We start from the raw sequence: 25,369 nt of genomic DNA on the forward strand, positions 1-25,369 counted from the left end.
CAAAGCAGGCAACAAAACAGCAAAAACTCCTCCATGTAGAAGTCATCAACATTTTATTGTAGTACTGTAATTATTTTATAATTTAAATTATAGATTTTGTATTAATTTATACAATTAAACAATAAATGTATATGCTTAAACAAAAACCCTCCTTTGACTCATTGGGTGGGTACCCCTTTGCCATTGTCTGGTCCCCCTGCTCCCGATTACAGAAGGAGTTGTCTGTATATGCTGACTCCACATTTTTGCTTCCCATTCACTTGAAACCATTACAATCAGGCTTTTGAACCCACCATGCTGCACCTCAGTTCTCACTTGGCCAGGGGTTGATTTTCAGTTCTCACCTCTACTCATTAGCAGCCTTTGACTTAGTCGGTCACTGTCTGTCCTCCTTGATATACTCTCCTCCCTGGGCAACTGGAACATCAGTTCCTCAGCTCCCCACCTACCTCAGTGGGCACTCTTAACTCTGTCTCCTAAGCCGTCTCCTTGTACTGACAGCTGGGCTCAGTCCTCAGACACCTTCTCTTCTGTAGCTGGATGCATTTCCTCAGTGATCTCAAGATGCCCTGTGACCTTAAATGCCATATATTGTCTAATGATGGCCAAATTTATATCTCCAGCCAAGACCATCTGCCTCTGAGTAGGCAGATTCATATATTTACCTGCCTACTCGATACCTCTACTTGATATGTAAAAGGCTATTCACGCCAAAATTGTCCAGAATCAAACTCTTGATTTCCACATTCCAAAATCTGCTTCTCTTACAATCTTCCTCAACTCAATAAGTGGTCTTGCCCAGGTCATCCCCACTGTATGGTATTTGTTTTAGCAGCCAGGAAACGAAAACAGACCCAATGGCGGGGAATACCCTGCTGGCATCTGGGAAACTTAATCTAGAACCTAGATGTGATATCAGTGGGAGATCTGACTCCCACAGTCTTTATACATAAGAAACCTATTGTATACATGGGAATCCTGCATTTTGTGCATGATTGTTCTGTGAACCCACAACTTCTCTAATAAAGAAAAAAAAGCAGATTGAAATAAACTCAATAATCTATAAATAGCAATTAAATCAAAGCCAAGGAAAAAAAGAAACTTGTCAAGGCAATTCAGACATTCAGTAAGAAAACATTGATGGAATGTTATCTGTGTTTGAGGCACTGTACTTGTCACTGGGAATATAATGATGATTGAAGAACAGTTGTCTACCCTCAGAAAGCTTAAAACCTAACAGTTGGTGAATAACATGTAGGAATTGAACGTATGTTGGTTGGTTGGATGCATGAATAAAATATGAATAAAGGGTGGTCAGTGTTAGGAGATATTTGGGTTCAACATTTAATTATCATGTTTCAAAGGCTCATCAATTCCCCAGGTTTAAAAAGTTTTGATGAATCTATGCAAAATAATGTTCCAAGGTATACTGTATCCCTCTGTAGAATTGGACTGTCCTGTGTCTTTATAGATGGTTATCTAGGAATTTATTTTGGTGCAAAACTCTGTGGTTTTTAGTTTGGCTGATTTTTTTTTTTTTTTGTCCCACATAAGGGTTTGGGTTGAACTTAGGGAGACCGAGAGGTCTGTTCACAGAGTCCGCTGAGCCAGGGTCAGGCTACAGAGCGGAAGCCAGCGGCCGTTAGGAGTGCCCTGGTATGAGGGGAGGCAGAGAGAGGAGCCGGCCAGTCTGAAACTTCTGCCACCATCGGAACCAATGAGGTCTGCAAAATCAAGTGGGAAGTGACCAGCCTGACTTTCCCACAGTTGAAATAGGCTCAGCATTTTCTCTTCCAATTGAAATAGAAACTGAGAAGTGCAAAAAAGAATGAGATGAAAATTGAGGGGGTGGGGCGGAGATGGGAAACTCCTTTCCCCAAGATTTCTAAACTTTAGAAAAAAAGAGCTTTAATGCACATTGGTTCTTTCTCCTTTTCCTTCTCCTTCTTTAAATTTCTATCTAAAGCAATCACAATTTGATTTTCATGGTGTGAACAGAGAAGGGACAGCATGATCAAATGAAGAGGTTTGGTCATTTGGTCTGATCATCGCCAAGTCAACGTTCTCCAACACCTGGGCTTAGCTCTTGGGCTCTGGGGACTTCTCTGAACCAAATCTAAGAGTGTCCCTGTCCCTTCTCCAGAGCAGAGTCCTTGCAAATCCCTCTCCCCTACCATCTGTGCCTTCTAGCTGTGGCTCTCAGGGCTGCCTCTCTCTCTTCGGTTGAGAGGAAGTAATTGTGATGATGGTGTGGATTGCATTACAGCTGCAATCCATCCAAGATCATTTAAAAGATCTCCTTAAAATATTCATGCTACCCATGACCTCATCTGTTTTCCTGACCAACTGTGCGAAGTCTTGGGCCAGGACCACGAAGGAAGCTAGAGGAGCAGTGCTCAGCCCCTAAAGCCCCCAGGCCTTCATCCCAACAGATAATGCAGTGGTCCCAAGCAAAACACAGTCCCCCTCTTTCCTCCTCCTCTCTCCTCCCCATTCCTACTTCTCGTCTCCAGGACAGCTGAGCTGGTGGGCCACTTTCCAAGCAAGGTGAATGTTTCCCTGGCTACTGTGGTGATGAATATTTCATAGGAGAGCAGACTTAGGCAGTAAAAAATTAAGGAGCTTTGTATCATTAGAGAGAGGAAGAAAGAAAGGATTGTTTCATTTATGAGTCAGCTGATGTTGTTTTGGACAGAGGATGCAGACTGACGTTTTCAGGTGCATTATTTATTTAATGTGTTGAAAACTGGTCTTGGGGGATGTTATGCTGGAACGAAACCATTCCTGGAAGAGGAAAATTGGAAGCTGTAGGAGAACAAGTTGATAAGAGCTCAGACCTGGGAAACTGAGGAAGTTAACCTAGGAAAAACTTTTCTTAATGTACTTATACCATGTCTGGCACATAATCAGTACTGAACAAGTATTGGTGAATAAATGAATAATGAATAAGTGAAGTAATTTCAGTGATTCTTCTACTGTCATATTATCCTGAATTTGTGAAACTACTTGTTAGTCATAAGTCTTACACACACACACACACACACACACACACAGGTGTGTGTGGGGGGCTGGTTGGCATCCTAAATCTACTATTTACTAATAGAATGTCCTTGGACAAATTATTTAACCTCTGTTATTTGTTAGTGTTCTCTAGGAAAATGAAACCGACAGGAGATATCTGTAAATATTATGAGATTTTATAAAATTGTCTCACATGACTGTGGGGATGGGCAAGTCCAAATTCTGTAGCACAGTCTGCAAGCTGGGAACTCCAAGGAAGGTTTTCAATGAATTCCCCAGGAGGAACTGGCTGGCTGAAGTAGAGATGGAAATTCTTTTTCTGACTGCAGAAATCATCCCTTCTCCTTTTAAAGCCTTCAGCTGATTGGCTGAGACTTCTCTCACTGTGGAAGGCAGCCTCCCTGGTTGATTGTAGACATAATCAGCCATAGATGCCATCAGTCACTGTTGATTTTAATCCATGAAATGTCCTCACGGTAACAATGAGGCCAGTACTTGCTTGACCAGACAACTGGGCTACCATTAGCTGGCCAAGTTGACACGTGAACCTAACCATCACAGCCTCTTATAACTTCAGTTTTTGGCTGAATAAAATGGATTTAATAATAAATACTGCCTATTTCGTAGGGCTGGGCAAAAATAAATGAATTGAAATGTGCAATATTTAGCATAGAGATTAGCACACAGTAAGTACTTAATAAATGTCATTCCTTATTTGTTCTTGTCTTGTGTATTTCATTGATTTCAATCATAAGCCTCAACTTTCGTATTTTTAATTACCCATCTATGACCCTCATTAAGAAAATAATCAAATAACTATTATAAATTAAAAGACAATTTATATGACAAAAATCAGGATGTTGTGTACTTCTGTGTTATGGGAAGCTCATCACAGTAGGAAGTAAAACCAAATATGGCCAACATTTAACCAAAAACAAGAACAGCAGAAAATTGATTCAAGAACACTGATGGTTTGGGAGTATTCTAAAGTAAAAATGGAACAAATAAACTAACCAACCAACAAGATCCTGTGTAGCTGATGCCTGTGCTGTGTAGGGTGTCACATATTTTGCCCATCACCTCTGGTGTGTGTGTGTGTGTGTGTGTGTGTGTTTGTGTGTGTGTGAGTATGTGTGTACAGCTGCTTCTCTAGGCTTGCTGAGAACTTGCTCCCTCACTGGCTGTTGGTTTGTGACAACTGCCTGGCTGTATGTTTGTATGTGTTCACGAGCAGGACTGCCATATTTGGCCGTACAAACAAATTGGCCCCTGCACAATTCCAGCAGATGCTAACCACACACCTATCACAGCTGGTCCTAAGGGTGGATTTCATCTGAACCTCACAGATCATTCTGTCAGGTAAAAATTCCAGAGCTCCATTAATGGAGAAAACCACTCTGTGGCAACTGACATGGACCTGGGGGCATTTTTCATCTTCGCCTGGTGGCTCTGAATTTGGCTGTTCTGGCAGGGCCGAAATGAGATGAGAAACAGACGGACTGAGGGTCTGGCTACTCCTTCCGGACTTCCTTATTACTCCGTTTTTCCCAATGAGAACATTCATCATTATGGGTTGTCTCCCCTTCTGGCTGTGGTGGCGTCTGCAGCAGGCAAGAGACTTTCTTCACGTTCTCTTCCCTGCCCTGGGTTTAGGGCTCGGGGGGCTCACAGTAGGCCCATGTGAGCGGATGGGTGCAAGGGGAAGCTCTTCACCGGAAGTCCATTAGCTTTCCCGGATGTGAGGAATGTGGGGCTCCCGGGACGGACTGTCCCTTTTAAAAGAACAGCCAGTCATTTCATTTGCAACACAGGATGTCTCTAGGCTGCCGAGCACCTGTCACTTTACTTCCATCTCAAAATACTTTCAACTCTAGCTGAGAAATCTACCTGTGTCCAGGAGATAGAATACGTAATACCAAGAGATGTAAAAGCAAAGAGATAAAGAAGATTGAGATATATAAGGAGGCTCCTTCGAATTAGAGCAGCTCAGTTCCATGGTCAAAATCATGACAGATGGGAAATTTGATCACCATGGGTTTTAAGCCCCATTTCTCCCTTGCCTTACTGTGTGGCCCAGAGGAGCTCAGCTTCTTGACTCACCTCAGTTTCTGTCTCCGTGCATGGTGCTAGCTAGTAATCCACCAGCATTGCTCCTTTGGGCCCTTTTGTTGACCCTGTAGGACCCTCTTCCAGAGTTCGTTTGTCATCCCTTGTCCCCCATCCTTTCTGTCTTCTTTACCTCAGACATTTCAGTTGATCTAGAAAAAAACTGTAGGTATTTCTGTTCAGCCCCAAATAAGCTTAAGTTGTATTCTTAGGAAAGCTGAGGAAGGAGAGGTGTGTGGAGGGCTGGGGAGAGGCACAAGGATCCGGAAGTCATTGTTCTCCTAATTACCAGGCAGGTTAACCAGGGTCAGACATTCGATCTTCCTGGATGAGGTCACAAAAGAGAGGACACGCAGCAGCTTCTCATCTGAGAGTCCAGGATGACAGACAGGTGCAGAGAGGGAGGCTACAGGTGAGTTAGCCATCTCTGCTACCTGATTCTTGGGGTGGCAGGAACAGATTCTGAAGTACTAAAGTTTGGGTCAACACAATTTCCCTTTAAAAAATATAGGTCCACACCTAGATAATCAAATGATGGCAAAGTTATTTTGGTGCTGTAATTGGATGACTGTCCTTAAGAAGACAGGATCATGTCTGGGGATTGATAAATTTCTTGATGCTAAGTTAAGAAGATTTGCTTCTAAATGTGCATCAGGAGCAGTTCAGAGGGAACCTTTGTACCTACTAAACACACGTGAAGAGTATTCACGAAGGAAAACAAGCCCTGGCACGAAACACAGGATCCTACTGGCGAACATTTACTGGGCATGTGCTGTAATCCAGAGCATCGAACAATTGTTTGCTCATCATTCCCAGTTGAAAGATGAGCAGCAAGGTGTGGAGAGGCTGGGGACTTGGGCAAGGTCAATCAGCTAGTGGGTGACAGGGCAGGGCTTGGGTGACTAGATCCCTGAACTCAGTTAAGAGGTGGCTCTGTGCTCAGGTGAGGTACAAAGCCCGGCCGGCAGCTTGGGGCAGTGATGACAGCCCAGGAGTGGGCACCAGACGGGTGCTGAGTCCTGCTCTGAAGGATGTGCCCAGTGGCCTTTCTGCTTGTCCAGGAGCTGGCACTCAGGAGGCAGACATGTCTGAGGCTGATGGAGACAGAGCCTGGTCTGCAGGGGAGCTGGCTGGCTGGGGGTCAGGATTAGCGGGAGGAGGTGGCTGGCGAGGGGCGCCCCCCTGCTCTCGGCCCCAACAATATTCTCAGTGCCACCACCTGCCTGGCAAACAGGCTGAGGATCAGATACCACTCAGATGCCCTCTTACTGTGTTTGGGTGTCTGGGAGACAGACAGCGGTCAGAGACCACGTGAATTTTGCATCTGGGTCGTTCGTAAGTTCTACTTCCGCGACAACCACAGACAAAACTGTCGAGGTGCCTGGGAACCTTCTACATGTATGTAATACGCACAGGCAGGGATTCTCTCTCCTGCATCTTTTTGGGGCCATGCATGGTGCCTGGTGCACAGCCAGTGCCAGGGAAACATTTGGGGAGCGAGTGGCGTGCATTTGGGTGACACTCTGTGTCCCCGGAGCAGGCACTTGTAAAATTGTGTCTCCTTAACTGAGGAAGGCTGATTCCTGATGTGGATCTGGTCTACAAGGGTGCGTGAGGGAAAGGCAGATGGGAGCACATGGAGGGGGAGGACGAGAGAACCCCCTTTCCTCTCTCTGTTGACCTTGGCTGGCAGAGTCTGGCAGCTGGAATTCTGCTTATTTGGCCAATTTTTAAAAACGTCAACAAAAATCCGTGAGCAATATTTCCCAAACATACTTGGCCTCAGAATGCTTTTGCAAGGTGCACCTCACTGGTTGCTTGGTCTGAAAAATGGTCTGGTTTCTGCCACCAAAGCTGGAGAGCAGGACAGGACAGAGTCTTCGGCTCGAGCTCGGCAGTGTTTCCCAAAGGGTGTTTTGTAGACTCTCGTCCCTAGAGGTGCTCCTTGCTAATGCGTTCTAAGGTCAAAGACATTTGGGAAATATGCTGATTCTATTCCTCTCAGGGAGATGCACGATGAAAAGACCTACAGGAAAATAAAAAGTTATTTGACCGCGGAAACCCTTTTCTTTTTCTTTGAGAAATAATATCAAACATTTATTGATCACTAGCAATGGAATGACCACTTTATATGCATAAAGAAAGAAATATTTTTTAGCTTGGTTGATTTTTCACTTTCGTATTTTTGAGCATGAGATCCTTTTGTCGTACGCTGCCTGAGGCATCTGTCTGCGGGAGAGCAGAGGCAGGTTAGAAATTGTTCATGATGAATGAAAAGAGAAAGATGGGAGGTGGGGCAGCCTCAGACAAACTGCATAAGACTGGTATCTTGAGAAGATTTTCTAAATTCTTTCCTTCTCTCCCTTAGCTTAGCAATAACCGAGCACTTTGTATTTGCCACAGGACAGAGGAAATGCCCATAAAATTTAGGAAGAAGGTAAAGGACCAGAAATGCCTGCCCCTTTCTGGTACTGGAGAACTTGTGGGAAGGAGGCACAGAGCAAGGCTGGAGAGGAAGCGTGGGCCCTGATTTCCTGCAGCCCTTTGAATCCCGTGGGTGGGGCACATTTGGGCAAGTAATTTCCCTGAGTCTGCACAGCTGCTGGGAGCCCGGATCCCAGCCCAGGCAGCCTGGCTCCAGGGACCTTGGCTCTCATTCCATGCTGGGCACCCCTGAAGCTTGAAGCACCTATTAACATCCCAAAGCACCAGTTTCTGGGAAAAGGACTCCCGCTGGGGTTCCTCTGTAGAGCAGTCAAGGAGGGAGGGTAGATTGACACTAGGGATTAGAGAGAATCAAAGGCCCACCCACAGGGACATCTCCCACGTCCTGGAGAGTGACAGGGTCTGGCGTCTCCAGAGGGCAGGGCCAGCGTGGGAGAAGGAAGGACGCAAGGTGTTAGAGAGGAAGCAGACGGTGATACATGCCTGGGCGGGGAGTGGGGTTAGTGAGAAGGGCTCCAGGAAATCCTGGAGCAGGTACATCCCAGAGAAACCGTGGTAGTTTCAGCTACTTCCAGCCCTGTTCTCTGATGCTGAACCAGTGGGTTTTGAAGGGATCAAGAAGCCATGGTCCTTGTCTGGCTATGCCAATGTCAGAAGGTCAGCATGACCCTGCCACAGAACCTCTCTCCACAACCTCACTCTAGACCTGAAGTGTCAGCTGCTGGATGGGTCCTTGGGAACTCAGGAATTTCTGAGCTTTTTCCAGGACCACAGTCTTCTCTCCGTGTGCTGCCGTAATCTTTGCTGAGATTAAGCAGCTCTACCTGCTGCAATCCCCAAAAGCACCATGGCATTTGAGGAAATTTTTTTGTTTTCCTTATTGGGTTTGCAAGTGTCTTGAAATTGAAGCACTATCATATTATTAAATTTCCCCCACTTGCTTTGAACAGAATAACAATTTTGTAGCCATTTTAAATGTCATGTATATAGGAACACATTATCCAGCGTCATTCTCATATGAATCTCACTCATAATTATTTTCAAAATTTCTCTTCCTTAAAAACAGCTTGATATTGTGACCCAAAACCATTCAAAAGAAATATCAAACTTTTAAGACACATTGAAAATAAAGATAACATATCTCTAAATATTATCTCAAATTTTACCGTTGTTCTTCCAAACCATTAAAAAAATAAATATTTTAAGGCATGTTGAGAATAAAGAGAAAATATCTCTAAATATTAGCTCAAATTTTACCAAATTGTCCCCTCCCTACACGAACGAAACCTCGCCTAATCTCCTCTCTATTTACATGACGTCCCTGCTCGCTCATGAGCTGCATTTCTTCTGCTCCCTAAGCAACGAATTGTGTTGTTTGCCCCTGACCTAAGGTTGCTTTCTGTTTGAAAAGACATTTCCCCTTCCTTTCTCCTGCCTAACTGGATTGTTTTAGAGGTTCATTCACATGCAGCTCTGCAGCTGTAGTGGGGACACCTGCCTCATCTTCCCCGCCATGCCATCGTCTGGGTACAGGGTCATAAACGTGAGAGCTGGGGCAGCCCAGAGGCCTTGTAGCATCGTCTCTCATTTTACAAATGATGTGATAGCTGGGTGTGATGGAGGATGACAGGGCTGCCTGTTTCTGGGACATGTGGAACTGAGATCCAGAAGGGTTAACGGCCTGCCCACATCTCTGCCGTGCATCGACGCCGACACTTGGGTCCAGGGCTGTTCCACTACCCCACACGGCCTCGCTGTTAATGTCATTTTTGGAGCCCCAGGAATGTTGTGCTTGGAAGTTATGAGCCTCCCTTTCCTGGATTTAGAGATGAGGAAATGGGAGAGGATGCTTCTTGTATAATTGGGATATTTCTAAGTGGAAGCTGGACATCTGTCACGTCCCTAAATGGCCGAGCGTATCCTCTGCCAACGCTCAGCTACTGGTCCTAAAGACGAGCTGGGAGTCTGGGCAGGATTTCCCGTTACTCAGCCTCACTCAGTGCCAACCCTTAAAAGAGAAAATTTTAGGTGAAAATATGAGAGATAGAGGACTGGAAGAAATCAGGGTTTTCTGGTTTGTTGCCGGAAGATGTTTCCAGCACACTGGGTCAGTGTCCTCAGCCTCCGAGGACAGCTGCTCTCTTGCAGGAGCTGGTAGTGGGCAGAACCCCTGGCTCGTACCTGTGATTCTCTTGGTTGAATCAAAGCCTGGCAGGATTCTCTTTCTAACAGAAGAAGACAAAGGCATGAACAGGAGGTTAAGAAAACAAGCCCAAGGCCCGAGAGTCACTTCCACTTGTCCCAGAAATGGGGGGCCCTGTCCTCCTCCATCACATCCAGCTAACAAATCATGTCTCCGTCCAGTTTCTCACCATACCAGGATAGAAGGAATGAGGGGTTCTTAATCGAGGGCCAGTAGTGCCTTTCTTCTGCCTGAGACTCATGATCCGTGGGATCTAGTACAGCCATGGTGGCTTTGTTCAGAGGGAGAGGTGGCCCCTACTCATCATGAATGAGTGAAGGGGCTCACTCATTCCAGCTGCAGTTGGGTCAGTGACCAGGAGTGGAGCAACGAGTTAGGATCGGAATAGGTTATAAAATCATTGCTCATCAGAAAATACACTTGAGAGAGAAAACTAAAAGCAGTTTGGTTAGCTGTTCCCCAGGGCCAGTTCTGAACCCAAAGGAAGATGACAATGACAGGAGCCTTTCAGGAAGAGAGCAGGGGAGTAAGGATGCTTGGAAAATCAACGGGCCAAGAAGGCAAGCATTTCACCTCCAGCTTCTCTCTCTCCCAGGTGAGAGTTCAAGTTGCTGCCCCACTCCTGGGGCCTCCTCGCCCCTCCAAAGTCTGCTCTTTCAGACCCTTGATAATTATGGTGATATTCGTTGTACTAATAAAAGCTAAAGGTGTTCTAAGCTTGCTGTGCTCCAGGTCTTCTCTCGGCACTGGAAGCCCATTTTCTGATTTAATTCTCCTGCTGACTGTGTGAAGTAGATACTATAATTATGTGAGAAAACCTGTTTTCCTGGTGGAAAGCTGGTGCCCAAAGACAATAAGAAGCTTGCTTCAGTCTGGGGCAGAGCTGGGCCCAGCCCCAGGTTGGTGCAGCTCTCATGCTCTATATTGACACCGTCTGAAAGCCTTGTTTTCCATACCTGCAAAATGGGTCTAATATATATAAATCGCACGTTTTTCTGGGAACTATTGGCTTCTTTTAGAATAGACAATCCATGGTGATTCCCCAAGATCTAGAAGAATTTAATTGTACTATCTTAAAGTTGTTCAGGCTCATTCAGGAATTAGCCTCCACTTTTGAGAGGCGGATGGGGCTTGCACAGGAAACAGCCAATGATGTTTTCTGAGTGATTCTAGAACCACCGAGAGGCCTGTGCTTTTCCAGTCGGCACAGACCGGGTGTCAAAATGCCAGGGAACTTGTCCTCCCTCTGTTCACCCTCCATCCTGGTCTCCCTGCCCATTCTTAAAGCAAGGTCAACGGCGTGGCATTTGCAACTTCCTAATTAAATTCCTCGGGTCTTAAGTCTGTGGTGAAACATTTTGGTTCTTCTTGTAGGGAAAGCTTCTCCTTGTCTGTAGCATTTACACCGTGACTACCTCAGATTGGCCTTGGGGTCCAAGAGGTGCTTTCGCACATGTCATCTCAAGGGCCGTTACTTCCAAACTGACAGTGACTTTGAGGTTGGGGTGGATGACATGGAGTGGGCTAAGTTCTCGGCCCACCCCTGGAGACAGTTTTATGGGGTCTTTGTTGGCTTTATGTCGTATCTATAGGCTGGTGCTGGGGCTGCCACAGGCTCGGAAGACAGTGATGGAGGTGACACGAAAGGTCCCCACGCTGAAGCCCATGTGACTGGGAGCCTGTGGGGTCAGAGGAAGCCAGGCCTGCAAGGGCCTTCCTTTCTCAGTGATGCCACTGTCCACGTCAACCTCAACAACTGTCCTCTCCCGCAGGTCTGGCTGGGCATCTTCCTAGTAAGATAAATGACAAAAAAATCACCTTTCTGTCCTCAGCTTTGAACATACCTTCACCTCTGGCTTATTATTATTTGTTTAAAATCACTTTTCCTAGATTCTTATTATCTCATCTCATTGCTTATTTATATATTTCATTTTTAAAAATCAAAATTGAGATTAAAAAAAGCCTCTTTTTCTTATTTTGGGGATGGGCTTAAACTAGACTTTCTTGCTTGGATTTTCTGCCTTTTTCTCTAGGACAGAGTAGGGTTTTTGGGAATTGTAAAATCAGTTCAGCAGTCAAAACCAATGTTAGGATCAAATATCCAATCAGGATAAAGGTGCGGGCAAGGTTGAGCCGTGACACCCAAGTATTGCCTGACAAATAGGTGGCTGAGGGCTCTAGAGTCTGTAAAGAATTTTCATAAAGGTTTTCTTTTATGATGTTTGTCATGCTCATTCCTATTTCTGAGGGCCCCCTCTCTACAGTTTCGTTCATGAGGGTAAGACCTTGGAGTCAGAAAGAACTAAGCAGGAATTCTACTCATTCGCTATGTCGCTTTGACCATGCTACTTAACATCCATAAATCTCTGTTTCATCATCTGCAAAACAGAGGTTATGTTAGCTGCCCCAGAATGTGATTGTAGGAATTAAATGTAGGGTCTGTGATGTGCTGAACGCATAGTCTGGCCCGTCATACGTGCTGTTATGTCTTTCTATCATGTGGTGAGTGTGGGGTTTGCAACCATTACTTGAATCTGGAAAGAGTGTCGCCTCCCCCAGGTGTGGAGCTGGGTCCAGGGCACTGACATTAAGGCCACTTCTGGCTCATGAGAGTGGAACACACTGCCATCACGCCTGGTTGTTTCAGCTCCATCTGCACACATGCAGAGTTCCTACCCGTTCCGTGACTCCAGTCAAAATCTGTGGGAGTGAGCCACTGAACATATTTTGGTGGCAGTTTATGCTTCCTCCTTCCTTTACTTCATTCAACCCTCTCCCAACAGACCCTGGAGCAGGCAAGTAGGCATTTCTGTCCCCATGTTCAGAAAAGGAGTCACAGCCAGACAAGCAACTGGCTCATGTATGTAATGAGGGACATAAAGTCATTCAAATCCGTCTATGCGGTTGGGGGTGGTAGTGGCCTCCAGTCAAAAAAAAAATGGTTTCTTGATGGTTATTGGTTTTGTAAAGGACTCTCCTGAACACACAGCCTATGCATTTCAGGAAAATAAAAGCCAGGCTGTAGTAAGAACACACTGAGATGCTGAGTGTGTATCCAGGGCACACCTCTTGATAGGAAGGCAGGCTCTGCTCTGCAATGACTTAAGCATGGGACAAATAACTACAACTGGGACTGAGGTGTAGGAAATCCACTAAGACCCCTCAATGGTTAAATCATTCATTCACTCATTCAGTTATTTAAAAACCACGGAGTCCTTTCTCTGAGCCATGCTCGCTTATAGCAGCTGGGAGGAGAATAGACAAGCAACTAGAAAGGTCCTTCCATGATCTCTTCTTTAGAAAAAGCTTTCCACACCCACTAGTTTGGTAAAGTTAACAAGATGCTTCCTGTTTTTGCCCACCCCCTCACTTAGGAGCTGGCTGTGAGCTTGAGAGTCTCGTATTCTTTTCCAGTGACACGTCAGGGGAACTGACTTTGGAGTTTACAGCAAATGGGATTAGTAAACAGATTGCTGCATAAACACAGGATGTAGGTAATGTTCCCAGCACTCTGACCACCAGCTCCTCACACGGAGCATCTTTGCATGGCGATTCTGCTCGGCTGGAGCTCAGTCAGGGTGCCTGGCAGGGTGGGGTGGAGTATGTGTGTGTGTGTGTACCTGCTTGCAATGGACTGGGTTCTGGGCTACAGGTCAAGGTGGAGATAGCTGGCCCCAGATCTCCGGAGGGTCCTGCTCAGTATTCCTGGGCCTGGGGCTGCTAGGTGGGAGCACTTGGGAAGACAATAGAAATAGAGACCTTGAGTTTGAGTCTAATATACCATTTTCCTTCTCCCTGAAACCCACGTTTTAGAAGCTGCCACTTGCTGTGACTCTCCACAGGTTTCCTTGATCGGCTCCCCTTGATTGGAGAGTCTCCAGAGCCCGAACGGGAAGGTGGCGTGTGGCTTTCAGCCCATGAAGGGCTCACCGGCGAGTCACTCTCCCAGTCCCGGAGGTGAAGCCTGAAATAGTTCAGTAGCGGTGCGTCTAGGAAGCGTGATGCTGTCAAGAGTGATTTCTCCCGTCTTCCAGCAGAGGAGGAAACCAAAACAAGAGAGACGGAAGATCCTGCCCCAAGTCTTTCAATTAGTGGTAGAGTTTATAAGAACTAATTATCTCGACTGCCCATCAGTTGCTGATACCAGGTGAGCCCCTTACTGTGGAACCTGGAGCTGGGGACTGTATTAGCTTCCAAAGGCTGCTGTAACAAATTGCCATAAATTTACTGGTTTAAAACAACACAGATTGATTATATTACTATTCCAGAGGTAGAACTCCAAACTGAGTCTTCTGGGCTAAAATAAAATGCTGGCAGAGCCGCCTTCCTCCTGGAGGTCCTGGGGGAGAATCTGTTTCCTGGCCTTTTCTGGCTCCAAGAGGCCTCCTGCATTCCTTGGCTCGTGGCCCCTTCCTCCATCTTCAAAGCCGTTGGCACGAGGCTGAATCCTTCACATGCTTCCATCTCTCTGGACCCCTCTTCTGAATTCCTCTTCCGTGTTCAAGAACCCTTGGGATTACGCTGAGCCTAATAGGGAGAATTCAGGATAATCTCCCTTTCTGAAGGTCAACCAATTAGCAACCTTAATTCCCTCTGCAATCTAAATCTCCTCTTTCCACGTATGTACAGATTCCAGAGATTAGGATGTCAGTTTCTCCAGGGGATCAGTTTTCTACCTACCACTGCAACCATGCAAGGAATAAGTGTAGAATGATGGCCTGTGATGTCAGTGACTGCCTTTTAAAGGGAGGAACAAAAGAGGCACACATATAATTAACATGTGCAACCATAAAACCTAAAGTATATCTACATGCATAAATATGCAGGCCCCTTGGGGTGTGCACCCCTAGGCAGGTATGGGTGGCGTTGGGGTCAGTGGGGTGGAAGGATCACATCCCCTGGGAAATTCCCATCTCGTGCTGCTTGATGAATTTGGCCCCATCTCACGGAAACAGAGGGCCTGCTGTGTGTGTGTGTGTTTGTGTGCATGTGTGGCGTTGTGAGCGAATTCACTCAGAATTGATATAGGAATGAGGTGGAGATAGACTCCTGATGTGCTAGACATGAGTGCTTCAGAAATTATGGTTTCACTCAAAAACGTTCTATTGTTTGTGTGCCTTTGTTTTAGAGTGGGCTTGTGCTCAGATGAGGGCTCCTGGCCTGCAAGCTCTACAGGTGTCGAGGGCTCGGACCATGCATAAATCATTCCAGTCTGTCAAGATGATTGCACAACCTTTCTTGAATTCAGCTCTTCACCAGTCCTTTCTTCACCCACCTACAGAAGCTTCGAGCCCGAGGAATGTTGTTATAAAAATGAAAATATGTAAAATGAGAAGGCATCTAATGCACCGTTTTGGTGGAGATCAGATTTAGGCTTAAGACAGCTGGTGCCAGAGCATTTGTGAGGTAATTTTCCGAGGCTCGGGAATGCCTTGCAAGTGGATATCCAGGCAGCAGAATCAGTTAGTGGTCTTAAAAGCAATGTTAAGACATTTTTTGTTGATGTTGTTGACCTTATCTTTTTATTGCCTGGAGAAGCACATTTTATGACTTAGCACACTAAATATGCAAGGTACTATATACACACACACACACACACACACACACACACACACACCTGTACATATATATATACACACACACAAATATATGCATATGTATGCATGCAGTACTTCTGGAATATTGTTAAAATTTAGTCATAAAAATAGATATTAAAATCAGGATTTGCAAAAATGCAATTTACCTGTTGAACCAGAATTAATACAGAATGAAGTGATTGAAGAGTCATTGGGTAGCCGGAGGGTAAATCTGCACAGTGAATTTGGGGAGATGTTGTAGCCTGCAGGGAGGAGCATGGGCTGGGGATCAGGGAAAACCTGGGCTCGAATTCTGGCTTGACCAGTTACCAGTTACCTGGTCCTGAGCGAGTCCCCTAAACTTTTGGGCCTCTGCCTTTTCACGTGTAGTCGAGAAAAATCATAGCTTCCTCAGAGGGTTGTCCTGAGGTTTATATGATAGCATTTTATGCATTTAAGATACTTAATATGGTGTCTGGCACAGTAAGTTTCAGGTTCTAAAATGACCACTATTGCTAATGGTCGTTGTCATTTATTGAGTGCTTACTATGTGTCCAGCACTGGGCTAGAGTCTCCCATTTATGGTAGCTCATTTTGCCAGTGGCTCTCAACCTTAGATTCCAGGGGGAGTTTTAGAACATCCTGATGCCCAGGACTGTATCCAGATTAATTAAATAAAAACTTTTGGGAGGAGGTCCTGGGTCGCAGTAATTTTTACGGCTCCCCCGGTGATTCAGTGAGCAGTAAAAGGTCAAGAATTGCTGTTTATTAGTCCCACAAATTAATAGGAATGTCTACGCTTCAGTTCTTTAAATTCTGAGGGCCTGGCTTCATGGTCCTACCGATCTGGTGACAATTCTTTGTTTTTGGTTCTCCCAGCAGGTGCAGGGGAGGGTAGTAGAAACCCACAGGTTAGCCTGAGACATATGTGAAATGGAATACATACAAGCTGAAAGAAAGGCAACAGATAGCACCACGGGCTGAACTCAGGACTTCTGAGTCTTCTGGCCCCCAAGTGGGTTTCAAGAGATCCTGATGCTGTTCTTGATGAATTTCCATCCTCTCTGCCCTTTGGAGTCCTTCTGTCCTTCCAGTGCACACCTGTGGGTGACAGTTCCTGGGGACCCGGTCAGGAGTGGGGTTCCCTCCTGCAGGCTCACCTGCACCACTTGCATGTCCCTTCCCTTCTACAGAGTTTACTAATTTCTCTGGTTCACATCTTATATCACCAGTTAAAATGTGAGCTCTTGGTGGCAGGGGGCACACCTCACGCTTCTTAGGTTTCCACGCATTATTTTTTTTTGCACATACTTCTTTGCACCTAGAAGGCACTTAATAAAATGTTTTTAATTGATTTTTTGTTTACTAAATTGGTGTATTTTAGTCAGACATACCGTGGCACGTAGTGCGTTTTTGGAACTGCTGCATCATCTGATGGGCAGGTTGGAGTTGAGAAAAGGGCAACAAACTTAGAGATAAGAGATTAGGAGATAACTCTACCCTAAGCCCTGAATTGGCTGTGACTTTGTACTCATTGCTTCACCTCCCTATGTCTCAGTTATTCTGTTTAATAAGTGGAGATAATCATTTCTGACCTCCTTACTACACTACAGGTGGTGAGCAGCAAATGATAGATGTATGTAAAGTGTTGTTTTTTGTTTGTTTGTTTGTTTTGCAAAATGCTTTACAAAAGCAAAATATTCAAGATGATGGTAGCTCAGACCTAAAACAGAGCATCTATATTCATTAAGTTTCTCCTTGGAAGACTTTCTATATATTCAAATGATCTTAAACTATAACTTTTAAAAGTGCCTTTTGCATAACTCCAACACTGCCACACGTTTGGTTTTGTTTTATTCGTTTTTGAAAATTCTGTATCTGCCTCCCCTTTCTGTTGAGTTCAGACATTTTGTGTTTGTTTGGACTCTCTGCTCCCTCCCCCATCCAGACATTCCCCAACCCTTGTTTCAAAGCCCTGGTTGACATTGACCAGAACCCAGTGTGATTTAGTGACCTGGGTCACACCGTGCACTTTAATTTGTCAATTTGGGAAATTAATTTGTGGAAGAATGAGTGAGAGTCAGGGGTCAGGCAGTTGGAGTGCCGGCCTGCTGATAGGTTGACCATCCACGGGGGGCTAATGAGGACCACGGCCAAGTGAACAGAACACGGACAGACAGATTTCCCTGCTCTCCATTTCTTGACCAGGATCAGTAACACAAGGCCATTCAGTTATCTGAGGACCCCCGGAACCCAGCCTGCAGAAGTTAGAGAAGGCATGTCGAGGAAAGAGTTTCATTGTCTTGCATTGTACTTTCATTCTAAGATGGTCTTGGAGGTCTGGTCAAAAAGAAAGTACCCAGCATTGGATGCCATGGCCAGGCCACCCCAAAACATGGGTAGCAGCTTACAAAATGCAAGTTGAGATCTATCTAATGCAACTGATCTCTTCCACTCATGCCATGCTATCTGAAATGCCACCAGCAGAATGATTCTTTTGGATTAGTTTTGCTTCTGGAAATTCCCTGTTGAAGTACTAAAAATCTTATCTGGGAGGAATAAGCCACGAAGTGATTTCTTATCATCATTGTCTCAGGAAAAATGTATCTGCCAGCTCAGTGAGGATCATACCAGGGCATGCTCAGGAATGGGCCTGAGGATGAAGACTTTTATGGGCGATGAAAAGGTCTGCAGAGGGAGGCTCTGCCCTCAGGTTCCACGACTGGGACAGGGACATTTTTGAGGGGTCATTAGTCTACCTACCATGCTCAACAAGAGAAATATTTGTGGCAAAATCTTTACAGAATAAATTTTTGATCACATTTGCTCTTGCTCTGCAAACATCTTCCTTAAAACAAACACAGCTGTGGCTACAACACATGTAGGAAAGCACCTGAGAATCTGGGCACTTGGGACCTTGGAGCTCAAAAGCTCTTTCCATCCTGTGTCTACACTGAACTTTGGAGCAGGGAGAAAGACTTCCTCTACGGGAAGAAGAGGTGGTGAAACCACAAGGTGCTGCCCTGCAAGCAGCTCCACCCAGTGAGCAGTGAAATGAGGAAAGCATATGATGCCTGTGTCACTGGGGCTGGGGTTAGAAATGTGATCAGGTGCTTCCTGTCCTCACTGACAGCAAGAAAGCTAGGCTCTGCCTTGGTCTTTGGAGCCTGAGAATCCATTTCTCCACCTTCTGCATTTTTCCCAATCAAGTAGGCTTAGGATGATGGTTTCCAAGCAGCCTGTAAAAGCTGGAATATCACAGCATCCCAATCTGGTCAAAGAGAAAATATATGGAAAAATGAGAATTAACTCAGCCAAATCTTGCTGAGTAGAAGAACCTCTTTTATCTAATATAGCTGGTAGTGGGTGCTGGGCATTTAATCAAAAAAGTTGAAGTGGGGAATAATACATGAACATCATGCAGACATTTCAATTTAAAATATATAACTGTGCATTCATTCACCTGAGGTTGGACAAAGCTCTTTGCTTTAAGTATGAGTCCACAGATTGGTGTTTCTGGTTGTCTTTCTTGCTTCACCTACAAATTTCCAGTTTGTGTTTCTTTAAAGTGAAGCAATAATTGGAAGGCATTTGTGCAACAATCTGAGTGCAGGAGCTTCTATATTTTTTATAACTTTCTTCTCAATTTTTTTAACAGAACTCTCCCCCATACCAAATGGAATTGCAATGTTTTTAGCAACTCGACTTTAACAAGTCTTTCCAAAGCATTCAGCTCAGTTTTCATAAAAATATCAGCTCTTTCTTTTTTTTTTTTCACTCACACTTCATTGGTTTACATAATATTTAATTAAATTACATAATTACAATAACAACTGTCATTAACAGGTTTGGGAACAAACTCTGACTTTTGGATGGCGCACAGATCAACGGGTGGAAACAATGGCGCCTGGTGCATAGGAGCGTCGTGGCCACTTGTCAGGGTTTCACAGAGTGTCCGAGGGTTGCTGGTTCACCCAAGGAGGGTGGCAAGACAGAAGCTACTGTACTGACTGTGGTCAAAATCACGGCTGAAGAACACATTTTGAGATGAAAAACATGAAATGCAGGTCAACTTGTCTATTGCAGAGAGAATAAGCATTTACTTGTCTCCCGAAACACTCTTCGGAGTTAAACGCATCAGCCTTCTCTTGGGAGCCAGTCATCGGGAAAACTACAAGGAGCTAAATATCTGTCCAAGGATCTTGCTGGAAGATCAGTTACCAAAAGATCAACCATAGGGGGTCGTGAGGAGTAAATGGGACAATGTGTGTAGAAGCGTGTCGTCCCAGTGAAAGGGTTCTCTAAGCAACAGGTAATACTCTGCAGCCCCTGGCTGCTCTCTTTCCCCTTAAATTAGAAGCTACCTGCTGACCTTCTGTTGTGTCTCCAGCAGACAGTAGGCATTCTGTCCTGGAGAAGCACAAAATAATACATTTGCATGGTTTGAGCTGCTAAGTTTATGGTCATTTGTTATGGCAGAAAATAGAAAGCCAACATGGTGAGATCAGGGCAACCGTGTGCAGCTGTCGGCTTGCGTTAGGCCCAGGCTGCATTTGGGCAAGGCGGACAGCACTAAAAATGAGTGCAATTTCCTTGGCCCCTTCCTGGGGGGCCCAGCCCTGCTATCGGCATTCTAGATGCTGTCTCTTTGATGTTGGAGAAGGATATGGTCAGGGAAGAGAGGGCAGGAAGGAGAACATTTGCCCTGGATGCAGGGGTACTTCTGTTTGTGTCATGGCTCAGCTGATCATTGGGCTTGACCCAGGCCCATCCCAGCAGCCCCCTCCTCAGGGGTGAGGTCGAGGCTGGCCAAGGCAGAAGCCCCAAGGACAGGAGCCCACTGCTGTGGATTCGAGAGGAGAAAGGGGCTTGAGTGAGGGTGCTGGGAAGACATGAAGGGAGCTCTGAGCACTGCACTGATGGGAGCCGGGTGCAGCACCTCCCACGTAAGGAGTGTCTGGCCCGGGTGTGCTGGGACGAGGGTGCCAACGTCAACCCCGCAGAGTGGATTGGGGTGTCTTGTGCATGTCCGTCTGGTGGGGCAGGGAGAAGGAATGGAGGGAGGCTATTAACATTGACAGCGTTGGTGCCTGGGGCAGCCCCCCATGCCCTGATGGCTGCTTGGTTGCTCCTAAAGAAGTTAAGGCACGTTCACCAGGCTGCGCAGTTGGCGATCTGGAGAACAGACGGCACATGGGAAGAAAGCCCTGCCGATCAGTCATCCATTCAACCCGTTAAGGCCACACACTAATGAAGGAGGGCCGGGGGAGGCCATGGCGAGCGGGTGGCAGAGGGAAGGGGTCCCTGCGAGGCCTGGCTTTCCTAATTGCAGAGCAGCTGAAGACGCTGGCAGGCTTGGCTCGCATCGGCCTGCTCACTGGAGGGAAATCCTTTTGTTGCTCCGGAGGAGAGAATGTCCAGACCATAGTTTTGGCTGACTTAATGATCTTTGCCAGAGCAGGGTTAGAGGGAGGACAGTGCTCTGGTGATATTCTAGCAGAGCCCCCACCTCCATGCCCCTTACAACCAACAGCAACAAGAAAAGATTTCTGCAGTCAATTCCTGGTATTTTCTTCCCAAACAGTTATACCGTACGTAAAGGATTTTTTCTTAGGTGGTGGTGGTGGTGGTGTCTATTGAATATAAAAAGCAATAAAAAAGAGTTTGATTTAGGGAGATCACTCAAATTAAAAAAAAAAAAGACTTTAAGTCTGTTTCTATGACTTGGAGAATGAACTAAATTTAATTTTGAAAGTAATACTTGCCTTTCTTAATCAAAGCTGATTCTGCTAATATTTACACAAACTCTGAGATGTGGTAATGGTGAAAAGTCAGAGAACTAAAGTTCCCACTTAGCAACACACTTGTAGCCACGTGATCTGGGAAAATCCCTGATCTCACAGAGCGGCAGCTCCATCATCCGTAAAATGGGAAGAGTCACGCCTACACAGAGGCTTGTTTTGAGACCTAAGTAATAAAATCTATGGTAATATGCTTTGTAAACTCTAAATCTCCATACAAATGTGGATGATTATTGACAATTAATCCCTTTTTACATTTGCTACAATATAAATACACTTTGTAATTTGCTAATGAATAACTACTCTTTAGAGACTTTCTTTTTAAAATTCAATTAACATGAGGTCTTTTTGTCTTTTTAGTTTATTTTTTGAAGGAGTATCTCCCTTCCTCTCTGGGGGGGTCCCTATTCTCCTCTCCCTAGAGTTATAGTTGCCTTCTTTCTAGAAGCTTCAGGGGAACATCTGTTTCCTGGCCTTTTTCAGCTTCTAGAAGCTGCCTGGATTCGTTGGTTCATGGCCCCTTCCACTGTCTTGAAAACCATAAAGAGAAGGTCAAGTCTTTCTCACTCCATCACTCTGACCTACTCTTCTGGTTCCATCTTCTGTTTTTAAAACTCTTGCAGTTACATTGGGCCCACCCAGATAATCCATGATAAACTCCCTATAGACAACATGACCCAAAGCTGTAGAGTGATTTTTCTTAACAATTCTTCTAGATAATCTGCTTGTAAGAAATTCTCCAACTCCTTATGCCTAATATACCATATTTCAAGGTCCAGGTATGTGGCCAGCTGAGAGGTGCATCCCTTATATTCTAATCCAGGTGACATCCCAGGACCTTGGCAATGGATAGTCCCAGCTTGCCAGGTAGAGGTAAGTAAGGCTCGCTCCTAGAGTTGTAGCTAGTGGGGTGGTGAGGGGGTGGGGTGGATCTCAGGTAGGTGGGCTATCATCTCAACCAGAATGTTTGCAACTGATGTTGGCTGAAGAATCAGGAAGTGCTTACTGATGGGAAGTCACAGTGTCTTGACGCCGTTAGTTCGCGATGAGTCATTGGCATCAATCTCATGACCACAACTCACTGGGGCACTAGGAACAGACTTCTGGGTTCTCATCAATGTGCCTTCTCACTGCCAACCCATGGCACCATTGGTTGCCTGGGTACTGCAACAGGTATGGAGTTAGAGTCTCGACCCTGGCTGCTCATTAGGATCTCCTGTGGGGATTTAAAAAATTCCCCTTGCCAGGTTTCATTCATTGGATTCCCCAGGTGGGACCCAGCAACAGCACTGGTTAAAACTTACCAGATGGTTGCAATGTGCAGCCCAGGCTAAGGATCACTAGCACACGTGAAACTGAAAGTCCTCCACAGCTGTTTCCCAAGCAGTGGCCCTTGACATGCTGGGAACTGACATGGGTTATGGAGGTACATTAGCTTCTTCTTGCTGCTGCAACAAATGACCACAGGCTTAGTGGCTTCAACAATAAAATGTACTATCTTACAGTTCTGGGAGTTGGATGTTCAGAATGGGTCTCACAGGGCTATAATCAGGGTGACGGCAGGATCTCGTTCTTTTTTGAGGTTCTAAGGGAGAACCTGTTCCTAGTCTTTTCCAGCTTCTAGAGGCTACCTGCCTTCTTCAACCCATGGCCCCTTGCCCCATCTTCAAGCGGTCTACAGCAGGTCAAGTCCTCCTCACATCACATCATATCCTCTGACCTTCTCTCCTGCCTTGTTCTTCCACTTTTAAGGACACTTGTAATTATTCTGGGCCCACCTGGGTGGTCCAAGATAATCTCCCTATTTTAAAGTCATGGGATTAGGAAGCTTAATTTCAACTGCAATCTCAGTTCTTTTTGCCTTGTAACATAACATATGCACAGGTTCCAGGCATCAGGAGGTCTTTCAGGGCCATACATCTGCTTAGCACGAGAGGAGTGTGTTAGTTATTCATCGTCATCTCTCGGCATGGCCGAGTGGGGCCTGGGGCCCTGGAGCTCCTGGACCACTTACCCCTTGCTGCAGTTAACATTATCCCTGTAGCCAAGTGTGCTGCACACGGATGATCATTTTCTATGTGTGCCATGATGTGGAGATGTTTGGAAGGTCCAGCCCTATGGAGAACCATATGGAGGGAAGTTGCTACAACAGACCCTGGTAACTCATTGCTACCATGTTGTAGAGCTTTAGTGTGATTTGGGCTCAGATGCAAAATAGTTCAGTTCCAAAACTATTTGTTGATGGGTGTCCCAGTTTGAATATATTGTGTCCCCCAAACGCCATTATCTTTGATGTAATCTTGTGTGGGCAGATGTTATCAGTGTTGATTAGATTGTAATTCTTTGAGTGTTTCTTTGGAATGTGCCCCACCCAGCTGTGGGTGATGACTCTGATTGGATAGTTTCCATGGAGGTGTTGCTCTGCCCATTCGGGGTGGGTCTAAGTTGATCAGTGGAGCCATATACATGAGCTGGCATAACAGAAGGAACTCAGTGCAGCTGAGAGTGATGTTTTGAAAAGGAGCTACAGCCAGGAGGGACACTCTGAAAACTCCCAGGAGCTAAGAGAGGAGCTGCGGATGAGAGACAGTTTGAAGACGGCCCTTGAAAGCAGACTTTTGCTCTTGAGAAGCTAAGAGAGGACAGACGCCCCAAGAGCAACTGAGAGTGACATTTTTGAGGAGCTGCAGCCTAGAGAGGAACATCCTGGGAGAAAGCCATTTTGAAACCAGAACTTTGGAGCAGACGCCAGCCACGTGCCTTCCCAGCTCACAGAGGTTTTCCGGACACCATTGGCCATCCTCCAGCGAAGGTACCCTTTGTTGATGGACATTTTATGGCCTTAAGACTGTAACTTTGTAACCAAATAAACCCCCTTTTATAAAAGCCAATCCTTCTGTGGTGTTTTGCATTCCAGCAGCACTAGCAAACTAGAACAACTGGCTATAGCCTGTGGGGTACAGGAGTGAATAAATTATGTTCTCAAGGTAGGTATTCAACAGACTGGGGAGAGTCAGCAGACAAAAAGGACAATTTTGCTTCATCACAGAGAGTACTCTAAAAAGGTGTGCACTGAATGTTGCAGAAGCACAGGAGAAGGAGTGAACCATTTGACAAGTAAGGCAGGGAAAGCTGCAGAGCAGATGCTGGGCGTGAGTTAAGCTATTTGGCAACTGACCGATCTGGACAGATGTTGGATACAGCTGGGGCAGGCTTGTGGTGCTGGGTTTAATTCTTTGATGGGTGGACAGTGGGGAGGTCCTAGGGTTCCAGTGAAGACGAGATGGTGGGGATGCCGGTTGGGTGGAGAAGGCTCAGGAAGGTGGCTGTTTACTAATTAGTACAAAAGTGTTTCAGCTGTTCGACAGGGGCAGCCGTGCAGTGTGTGCTGGCGCAAGACGGGACCAAGAGGAGGTGCCACTCGAGTTGGGTCCTGCAGGTTATGTAGGAGCTCGTCGTCTGGAAACCAGGGGATGGCATTTCAGTGGGCGAAGAGCAAGAGTGACAGCCCAGAGACTGGAAAGGAAGAGTGGGAATTTTGCTGGGACTTGGGACAGGAATGGTGGTGTGGAGTGACCAGGCAGGAGAGGAGGAGGCCCCTGGGAGTAGTTTAGATGTCAGCTTCAAGTCCAGAGTTTTCAAACTTTAGATTTGGGTGCTTGTCGAAAGAGACACGCGGCCAACTCTCATGCTTGTAGGTTTTGATTGACTAGTTTTGGGGGTAGGGCTTGACATTTGTTTTTTTTTGTTTGTTTGTTTTTTGTTGTTGTTTTTTCTTATGCATTTCCTGGTGATTCTGATTCATACTAAAATCTGAGAACAACTGCTGCATGAAATAGAAAGTCGGATCAAGCTTGAAATGGTGGTGAGAGGGGCTAAAAGCTACCGGAGAATAGAGCTTTTTAAAATCACCCTTCTCTGTACTGAATGCTCAGCCCATTGTTGGCAGGTAGGAAGGAAGGATGGAAAGAAAGAAGGAGAGAAGGAAGGAAGGAAGGAAAGAGGGAAGGAAGGAAGGAAGGAAGGAAGGAAGGGAGACATTTAGGATATGTGAAATGGCTTAGGAGAGAGAGAATAAGGGCTCAAACTACTTTTAATTTGAAAAATTAAGTCAAATTACTGACTTGCTTGACCCTTCTCCCTGTATGAGCTGGTAAAATGCGTGCAACAGAATTTGCTTTTATTCTGAAATGCCCAGCAAATGCAGTCCAAATCGC

The sequence above is a fragment of the Choloepus didactylus genome, chromosome 24 (genome assembly GCF_015220235.1).
Source record: "Choloepus didactylus isolate mChoDid1 chromosome 24, mChoDid1.pri, whole genome shotgun sequence".
Lineage (NCBI taxonomy): Eukaryota > Metazoa > Chordata > Mammalia > Pilosa > Megalonychidae > Choloepus > Choloepus didactylus.